The 9,629-nt window shown below is 39.4% G+C and overlaps 1 pseudogene; it reads left to right on the forward strand.

Annotated features, from left to right (window-relative positions):
* Nucleotides 1-3,496: 3,496 nt before the first annotated feature.
* On the forward strand, nucleotides 3,497-4,125 carry LOC136335655 (sugar transporter SWEET1 pseudogene; annotated as a pseudogene).
* The last annotated feature ends 5,504 nt before the right edge of the window (nucleotides 4,126-9,629 follow it).

A 9,629-nucleotide genomic window follows, 5' to 3' on the forward strand; every position in this document is an offset into this window, starting at 1 on the left:
GGCCCTGACCGGTTGGCTCAGTGGTGGAGCGTCGGCCTGGCGTGTGGAAGCCCCGGGTTCGATTCCCGGCCAGGGCACACAGGAGAGGCGCCCATCTGCTTCTTCACCCCTCCCCCTCTCCTTCCTCTCTGCCTCTCTCTTCCCCTCCTGCAGCCAAGGCTCTATTGGAGCAAGGGATGGCCCGGGTGCTGGGGATGGCTCCATGGCCTCTGCCTCAGGCACTGGCGTGGCTCTGGTCGCAACAGAGCAATGTCCCAGATGGGCAGAGCATCGCCCCCTGGTGGGCGTGCTGGGTGGATCCCCGTCGGGCGCATGCGGGAGTCTGTCTGACTGCCTCCCCCATTTCCAGCTTTAGAAAAATACAAAAAAAAAAAAAGTTTGAGAACCACTGGACTATAGGGACATAGTACTTCTTTACCAAAGTGGCAATTCTTTCCAGCTGTGCTTTCAAGCTTTCTACATCTCACTTGGGTTCATCTAGCTCTTACTAAATTTTTCTAAAGGTGGCAGTAGAGCTGGCACTCGCCAACATTCTGATCAGTTCCTATTCTTTCCAACAGAACCGCCTCCGCCAGTGTACAGTTTGTTTCATGAAGTTCATTAGGTGACAATTTTACCAAATAGTTTTTATTTTATATAGAGGTGTGAATAGTTTTCCAGTGTCAAGTATTTAAGACCTGAATTTTCATCTCTCGCACTTTCTTCATTAAAGTCAATTCCACATTTTAATTTCTGTTTCTTCCAGCAACCTATTTCTAGTAACAATTACCAAATCAGTTGTGGTACTTATGCACAAAATAGTGCATTTTCTACTAATTTAAGCAGCAACAGTTTGTAAAATCTGCAGAAGGTCCAGAGGAAAATATTGTTCAGATGGAAACATCACTGCTACCATACTTATCACCTAACACTTATAACAGTAGGGCCTTGATAGCAGACACCACTATAATTTCCCTCAGAAAAGCAGACCTCTGTGATTATATATGCCAGCTATGTGGCCTTGGATATTATTTCATTTTTCTAAACTTCAATATCCCTATTTCAAGAAGTTAGGATGAGACCATAACATAGGCTTAGTGTGATATTTATATGGGACAGTGCAAATAATTACTAGCCTAGATTCCACATGAAGTCAATTCTCACTAAGCAATAGTTATTGCTATTATATACATTATTTCCATGATGAAACATTCTAAGTTAGCTTTTTCTCAATTTGAAATTTATACTGTATTGATTTTGAAGAATTAATTCAGGGTTATGAAGTTTCTTTTTGGAATGAGACAGGGCTAAAATAAATAGAAATAATTATGAATATTAAAATATGAAAACATATCCATAAAAATTTAAGAATTAAAAATTAGAAAGTATCTCAGGATTTATTAGGGACAGCTATAAAGGCGTTCTGTTAAAAGTTTATCACCTCATGTTTCTCCTTGGATCATGGATACTGATATTGAGTCTTAATTTTTAGTCACCAATTCCACAAAATTTTGTTAGCATATATTCTACAGTGGTCAGCACATTAAGGCGAGAAGACTTGACAAGACCTGTACCCACATAGAGTATATTCCAAAAAAGTAAATAAATAAGTAAGACAGTTAATCAGTGCACAAACATTGGTGAAATGATTACTGATTGTAATAAGTACTCTGAAGTAAAGACCTAGTTACTATGCTAGGAAAGTATTGGTAGAGACATGGTAAGCTACTTCACACAGAATTCAAGACATGTATCCCAAAAAGGGGGCATTTAAAATGAAACCTGCAGAAACAAAAAGAGACAGATGTGTGAAAAATCAGCAGGAAAGCATTTCAGGGAGTTAGAATCTCAAAGTTCCCTAAATGGAAACTAATTAGAACAGTTGCAGAAGCTGAGAGAACACCAGGGTCCTTGGGGTTTAGTGAGCTAGTGGCAGAAGCTAGTACAAAATTAGACACGGGCCAGATTAAGCAGAGCTATCCAGGTCTTGCAAAAGTTTGGGTTTTATTATCACTGAAATGCAAACAGGAAGCTATGGAAAGGTTTAAAGTAGGGAAGGAGTCTCATCTGAGTTTTAAAAGATGCTTCTGGTTCTTATGAAGAACAGTGTGGTTTTCAATATTTTTACACTTGGAGATTGGTGAAAATTGGCGAATTCTTTCTGGGACCTCTAAGGCTGAAATCACCCTCGTAAGGTCCGTGGGTAGAGGCATGGTGACGTAGGAACTCAGACCCGCTCACTTTGGCTAGGACCGCCCACAATCAAGCCCACCAAAGGAAGCTTCCCAGGAACCATTTGGAAAGAAGCGATCGTCTGCCAGCCAGTGAAATTTTACCACGTCATAGTAGCTCCACTTCCCTAGAGGGACCCTTTAAATATCTGCCACGGGGTTTAATCCGTGCAATTTCTCTGGCCTCCATGTTTCTTTCCTCGGAGCCAGGGAACCTTGCCGGGCGGGGTGTGCGCTCTGTACTCAATAAAGCCATTTGCTATTCCACACTTTGCGGCTCTGGCCCTCTTCCTTCCTTCTCGGCGGGGAAAAATACCTTACATCCCTGAGCATAAGCAAATTCAACTAATATCTTTGGGTCTATGATCTTCATATATCAGTGCGTTTAACTCTTTTGCAAACCAGCACAACATTTCTGGTGGACCAATCCAAGGACCAGCCGTTGAAAAACACTGTTATGGAGAACAGACTGGGGTGAGTTAGGAGAAAAATTAGAGCAACTAGTTAGGAGATTTTTGAAATAAATTGGTGGTGTATGAGAGGTGGTGGCAGGTGAAATGGCTCTAAGTGAGTGATACCTGATATAATTTTGTCCTATTGATAGATTGCATGGGGGAGATAAAGAGAAGAAAGAAGATATACAACATAGAAAATGTTTAAAAAAGAAAAATGCCACTGAAATAGGAAAGAAATTATGGCTGAGAGTGGAAAATGTTTCAGGAAAGATGAAGCAATCAACTGTTTCAGATGCTTTTGAAAGTTTTAGTAACATGGATAAAAGTGTATGTTGAGTTTAGACACATGAAATTTATTGGTGGCTTTACAAGATTAGTATGAATTGAATGATAGAGACTTAAGTCAGAAAAAGTAGGTTGACTGAATTTAAGATGAAGTAGGAACAATACAGAAAATACTTGATATTTTTTATAAGCATGAGTGAAGAAAGGGGACCCAGAACCCCACTGACCCACCCACCCTACGCCTGCTGCCAGCAGACTTGGAGGCACGCAGAGGATGGATGCCAGCAGCCTGGCCCCACTCCTTTCAGAGTTTGCGTGCTCCTTGCCCTCCGCAGCTCCCCAATGCCCTGCGAGAGCAGGGCTGGACCTGCCAGGGCAGGATCAGGAAGTCAGGAAAGGGCCCCAGTGGAACAGAGTCGTGGCTGCAGCCCCAGGCTCTGTCTGCAACCTGGTGTCAAAGAGGAATCAGGTTGAGGGGACCGGATACTAGGGCGAGGTTGGTCACTTGACCTTCAGAAGCTCGGACCTCCAGCATAGCCTATGCAGATGACCCTGAAAGTGGACAATGTCCAGTTCCTGCCCTTTCTCACCACAGACTTGGTCAGCCACCTGAGCTGGCGGATATGGAACCCTAATGTCACCAATGCAGTGGTTGCTGTGCTTCAGTCCCTATGTATCTTGTATCTGCACTGCTGCCCTCAAAGCCTGCTGTGTCCACAGACTGTGACCCTGCTGGGGGTCCTTCTCCTGGGTTTTGGCTACTTTTGGCTCCTGGTGCCCAGCATTGAGGCCTCAGCAGCTGGGTCTTTTCTGCAGTGTCTGCACCCTCAGGATGTACATCTCACCATTGGCTGATGTGGCCAAAGCTATTCAGACTAAATCAACCAAAAGTCATCCTCCCCATTGCCACACTCCTCACCTCTGCCTCCTGGACTCTCTATGCGTTTCCACTCAGAACCTTACGTCATGGGACCCAACATTCCAGGAATGCTCACCAGCTCCACTGTCTCTGGCTTTTCTGGAAGTACCTGCAGGAGTAAGACAGGTACTATTAGCTCCTACAAACTGAGTCAGTTCACCTGACCACGAAGCACCTTAACGCCAACCTGTTACCAAAGAGGTTCGAGTCAACCTGTTTCAGCTATCCATGCTCACCAGCTCCACAGGTGTGGTGAATTATGGTCAAGGAAAAGAGACAACCTTGAGAACCCAGAAACCAAAGAAAGAGCTTTCTTAGAAGATTAGGTGGGACCTGTGATATAGCAGTTAGCATTATATTTCAGAGATAATATTTTTTTTTAATTTTTGAGGTTAGGAGGTTGGGATGAAATCTTTAGAATGTTCCTTAAATTAAACTGATCCCAATACCTGCCCATCAAGGCTCACTGTTTATTCAGTGATTTTCAACCTGCCTGCTTTGTTGAGGGGGTAGAGGTGCACTGCCAGACTCACAGTTATTCTAGGAGTGGGAACGTTGGACAGAAAAAGTATCTAAAAGAACCAGAGCAACCTAGGAAATACCTAGGAAGGCCTTAAAAATTATAGAGCTTCGATGGTATGAAGAAGAATGTAAGTTAGGCTTCAAGAAATACTTCCTGACAGAATTAGAAGTACCAGAAAAGGAGGAACACCAGCAGGACACAAAAATCAAGGTTCAGATAACCCCAGGAAGGTGGCCTGTCCGCATCCCATTTTTCAATGGCTGGTACACACAATCCCTGAGTCTCATTCTTTAGAAAAGAAAAAGAGAAGTGAGGAAGGAAGGAAGGAAGGAAGGAAGGAAGGAAGGAAGGAAGGAAGGAAGGAAGGAGGGAGGGAGGGAGGGAGGGAGGGAGGGAGGGAGGGAGGAAGAGAAAGAGAAAAATAAAGAAAAAAGAAAGAGAGAGAAAGAAAGAAAAAGAAAGAAAGAAAGAAAGAAGAAAGAAAGAAAGAAAGAAAGAAAGAAAGAAAGAAAGAAAGAAAGAAAGAAAGAAAGAAAGAAAGAAAGAAAGAAAGAAAAAGAAAGGGACTCAGAGAAGGAATCAAAATCTAGTTCTTTAGAAAGCAAGGGTGATGGGGATCTAGAATTCAAGAAGTGGGTTTGGTATTATATAGGAGCACAAAGTTTTCTTCAGATGTAACAAGAAGATAGGAAAATTAGTAGTGAAAAGTGAAAATTTCACATCTGGTTTTGATAAGGTTATTAGCAGGAGTGGAGCTAAGAAAATGGTAAGAAATTCTTTTAAAAATGAAGATGGTATAAAATTACAATTTGAGTCATTAAAGAAGAAAAAATAAAAAAAGGGATATGGGATTGCTCAGTGCTCAGAAGATAAAGTATTTATTCAAAGTTATTGTTCATAATTTGTAAGGAAAACCAAGTATATGATTACTACTTAGTACCTCAGAATACTTTAGGCCACAACTGAGACAAAATGTGAAATCAACTTAAGCAGTAAGGGAGATTTATTTTCTCAAGTAAAAATAAATAAATAAATAAATAAATAATAAATAAATAAACAAACCTACTATTGCATTGTTACAGAGTTGGTTATGTCAATGTTTCACAGTAATCCAAATTTATGAAACTTTCTTGTGGCTCTTCTTAAAATGCTAGCCTTTTCTATGACTAGCTCTTCTTATGTCTACAAAATAGCTACTACTGTTTTTGGAGCCAGGCATGGGCATCCAGTTAAAAAAAGATAGACCACAACACCACTATCTTTTTGTTAAGTGTAAAAAAACTGTTTTTGGAAGCTACTGAGAAAACTTTCATTGACCAAAAATCTGTCATACTTTCATGCTTAAATGCCTTCCCAGCAAGGGGAATGGGAAAATATGACTGGCGTAGTCTAATCAAAATCTATATTTGGGGTTGAGTCAGCCTCCCCTATATTACCTGGAAATGAAGAGTGGTATGACTATAATAATAATAATAATAGTAGATACATTTCAACTCTTACAGAATTGAAATCACTCTTGAAATGCAGTTATGATTTTGGAGGTATCACAGTTAATAATGGTGGGAAATAAATATATAATTTATGAGCAAATACTAAAAAAGATATATAGTATATAATATATAAAATATATGAAAATATTTTATCTGCAGACATAAAAATATAGTATATAAAAAAGTTACCTTGGACTTAATTGACCTATTCTGTAGTTTGTCACCAATACAATGCCTTTAAAACAGAAAGCCCTCATCCAAATTTTTTATTAAAAAGAATTAGAGATAGAATATTTAATGTGATAGATATCAGGAAAGAATCTTTAATAAGCTGTGTTCCTTAGTGAAGATCATATTTTGTTTTCTGTTTATTTCTTTATTTTGTCTTCGCAACCTAGCAGCTTTTGGTACTTAGCGTACCCCTTGTACAGTGAATACCTATGTATATTAGCTGAGGCAACATGAAAACCTGCCAAAGTGATTGTCCAAGTCAGACTACATTACAGCTGTGTTTAACTATCAAAGTTGGCGGACTAACACGCTTTAGGTTTATGTTCCCATGGTTAGCAGCCTTGTTTTATGCAAAAATATCTGTTGGCTGAGCATTAGAGTTTATAAGCATAGCTGCCCCCCACACACCTGGAGGTTTACTTTTCTTTATTTTTATCTAAAAAACTTTTGTATTTAAAGCTTAGGGAAAACTCAAGCTCGTTGGGTAGGCCATCTCTTATTTATATCAGTTAAATTTTAAGCCAAGATGCATTAATTATTTATGAACTTTGGGTTTTACAAATGCTTCACTTTGAACAAAAATATTTATTTCTACTCCCACTGTCCTTAGACTTAAAAAGTATAAGTGAATGGCACAGGAAAAATTAAAGCAAGAATAAATCTAAAACCAAGAAATTTTTAAATTATTAGTTTCATAAAAAATATTCAATAAATAACAACATATATTAAATAAAGGATGGGTTTTCTGAATTCATCCTTGCCATTTTTCATGTTTATGTAATTTATTTTACTACTTTTTACTGTTGGAATTTCAATTACTTCTATTCAATTCATCAATGATTTAATGATCACTTATTGCATGAAGAACAGTATGATGATGCATTGGGAAATAAAAGTTGCAGTTACTTGTTCAGCCATCAAATTTATATATAATACTTTAAAAGCAATGGAATCCAGTAAGTTTTAGTTGCATAAGCCCTGTACATTTTGTTTCAAATATCTTTTTAAGACATAGTTTGCAACAGAAATTTCTATATTAATATTTTTCTAAACACACATACAATTAAAAAGTCATTATCAAAGATTCAAACTAATTCTCTTTTGATACTTCTCTCCATTGCTCTCATTTACCTCATTATTGTCCTTAGAGTTTTGTAAGGAATGTATGTTAGCAAATTTCCCTCTACTAATTTTTTTATTAATTTGTTTCTTGCTTTTATATTCATTAATTTTTTTTCATATCATCACCAACTCAGTACACTTTACACATTTCAATAATGTGCGACCTGTCAGTTTATTAATGGAGCCACTAAGATGTTAACAAATTATTTACTGCTTTGCTTGAAGGAGCCCAAGTTTTTTAGCCCTTGGGGCATAATGGAAAATCCATCTGTTTGTCAAACATAAGCCAGTTGAAGCAGTATACTCAAGATCTCAGATTTCAATCCAGATTTATTCAATCAAACCTTATTTTCAATCATTAATTTCTGATTTTTAAAATAAAGAATGATAAAATAAATATACTTTATATAGTCTCTGGATAAATCTCACTATTCAGGAGAGATTATACAATACTTGACATTAGATTAAATACACTAGTAACTGCTTTTACTTCTACACATACATAGAGATAGTCTATGGAAGGAAAAAGCAATATCACAGGCTAAAAAAAATACATAAGCAGGAAATATTTTGAAAATAACAACAGGAATGAAGCCCTATGGTCGAAGTGATGCTTAACTTGCAAGTACGTGTTGAGTCTAAAGTTTCAACCCTTGCATTTGAACAGAGACAGCATAGCTAGCTACACAAATGTAAATGGCAAAGTTGTTCCCACTTTTAGTAGAAATATATTGCTTGTATGTGATAAAGGGAGTAAAAGGAAACAGTAGTACAACTTGGGTTCTGGTCAAGCCATGTACTAGTTTTTTATTTATTTACTTTTTTAGATTTTATTTATTCATTTTTATTAGAGAGAGAGAGAAGGAGAGAGAGAGAGAAAAAACAGGGGGAGGAGCAGGAAGCATCAACTCCCATATGTGCCTTGACCAGGCAAGCCCAGGGCTTTGAACCAGTGATCTCAGCATTCCAGGTCGACGCCCATCCACTGTGCCACCACAGGTCAGGCCACCATATACTAGTTTTAAGACAGGGATACTGTACTGTCATCCAGTGTTCTGAATACTTTTGGATGATCTATTTTTGAGCTATGGATCCCTGGGGCTTGGGCTGAGATGACCTCAGAAAATACTGCACAGAGAAGAGTAATATAGTGGGGGAAAGGAAACAGTGCAAGCTGAACTTTCAACCTAAGATTTGCTGACATAGGTCATGGTCATTTGGCTCAGCAGTAGAGTGTGGGCTTGGCATGTGGACTTCCCATGTTCAATTCTTGGTCAGGACACACAGGAGAAGCCACCATCTGCTTCTCAGCCTCTCCCCCCATCTCTCCCTCTCTCTTTCTTTCTCTCCTGCAGCCATGGCTCAAATGGTTTGACAATGCTGGCACCGGGTGCTGAGGATGGCCCCATGGCCTTGCACCAGGCACTGAAATAGCTCAGTTGCCAAGCTACAGTTACAGCCCAGCCAGGCAGAACATCGCCTGGTAGGGGCTTGCTGTGTGAATCTCAATTGGGGCACATGCAGAAGTCTGTGTCTGCCTCCCCGCCTCTCACTTAATAGTAAAAATTTTAAAAAATTGCTTACATAAAGTACAAGAACTATTTTTTTTCTCACATAACAGTACAGGGTTGGAAATTTTAATTTGATGTTGGCTTAGTCTACATGTTCAATTACCTAGTTCTTCCATCTTTAGCTATTGGCTTCAAAAATTGTTCTATTCAAAGGCCACAGGGAAGTGGAAAGATCTTGGGAAAGCATGGTTGAGAGTTTTATGAACCAGATGGAGAAGTGGCCCATGTTGCTTTTACTCAAACTCTGTTAGTGGATATCTAGGAGTATCAGACTCAAATGATAATGTGTTTATAATGGTGTGTATATTTTATCTAAAATATAAGGTTGCTAACTTCATAATATATTTTTAAGTTAATTCTCTCACTTCAGAAAACATGACAGGACAATGAGATTGGATTATGTGGGATAATAGACTCAAAGAATAACATTAAGCCCTGGCCGGTTGGCTCAGTAGTAGACCATAGGCCCGGTATATAGAAGTCCTGGGTTCTATTCCCAATCAGGGCACACAGGAGAAATGCCCATCTGCTTCTCCACCCTTCCCCCTCTCCTTTCTCTCTATCTATTATTTCCCCTCCCAAAGCCAAGGAGCAAAGTAGGCCCGGGTGCTGAAGATAGCTCCATGGCCTCTGCCTCAGGTGCTAGAATAACTCCAGTTACAACAGAGCAATGGACCAGATGGGGGCAGAGCATCACCCCCTGGTGTACATGCCGGGTGGACGCCAGTCGGGTGCATGAGAGAATCTGTCTCTCTGCCTCCCCACTTCTCACTTCAGAAACACACACACACACACACACACACACACACACACAATAACATTA

The sequence above is a fragment of the Saccopteryx bilineata genome, chromosome 4 (genome assembly GCF_036850765.1).
Source record: "Saccopteryx bilineata isolate mSacBil1 chromosome 4, mSacBil1_pri_phased_curated, whole genome shotgun sequence".
In the NCBI taxonomy this organism is placed as follows: Eukaryota; Metazoa; Chordata; class Mammalia; order Chiroptera; family Emballonuridae; genus Saccopteryx; species Saccopteryx bilineata.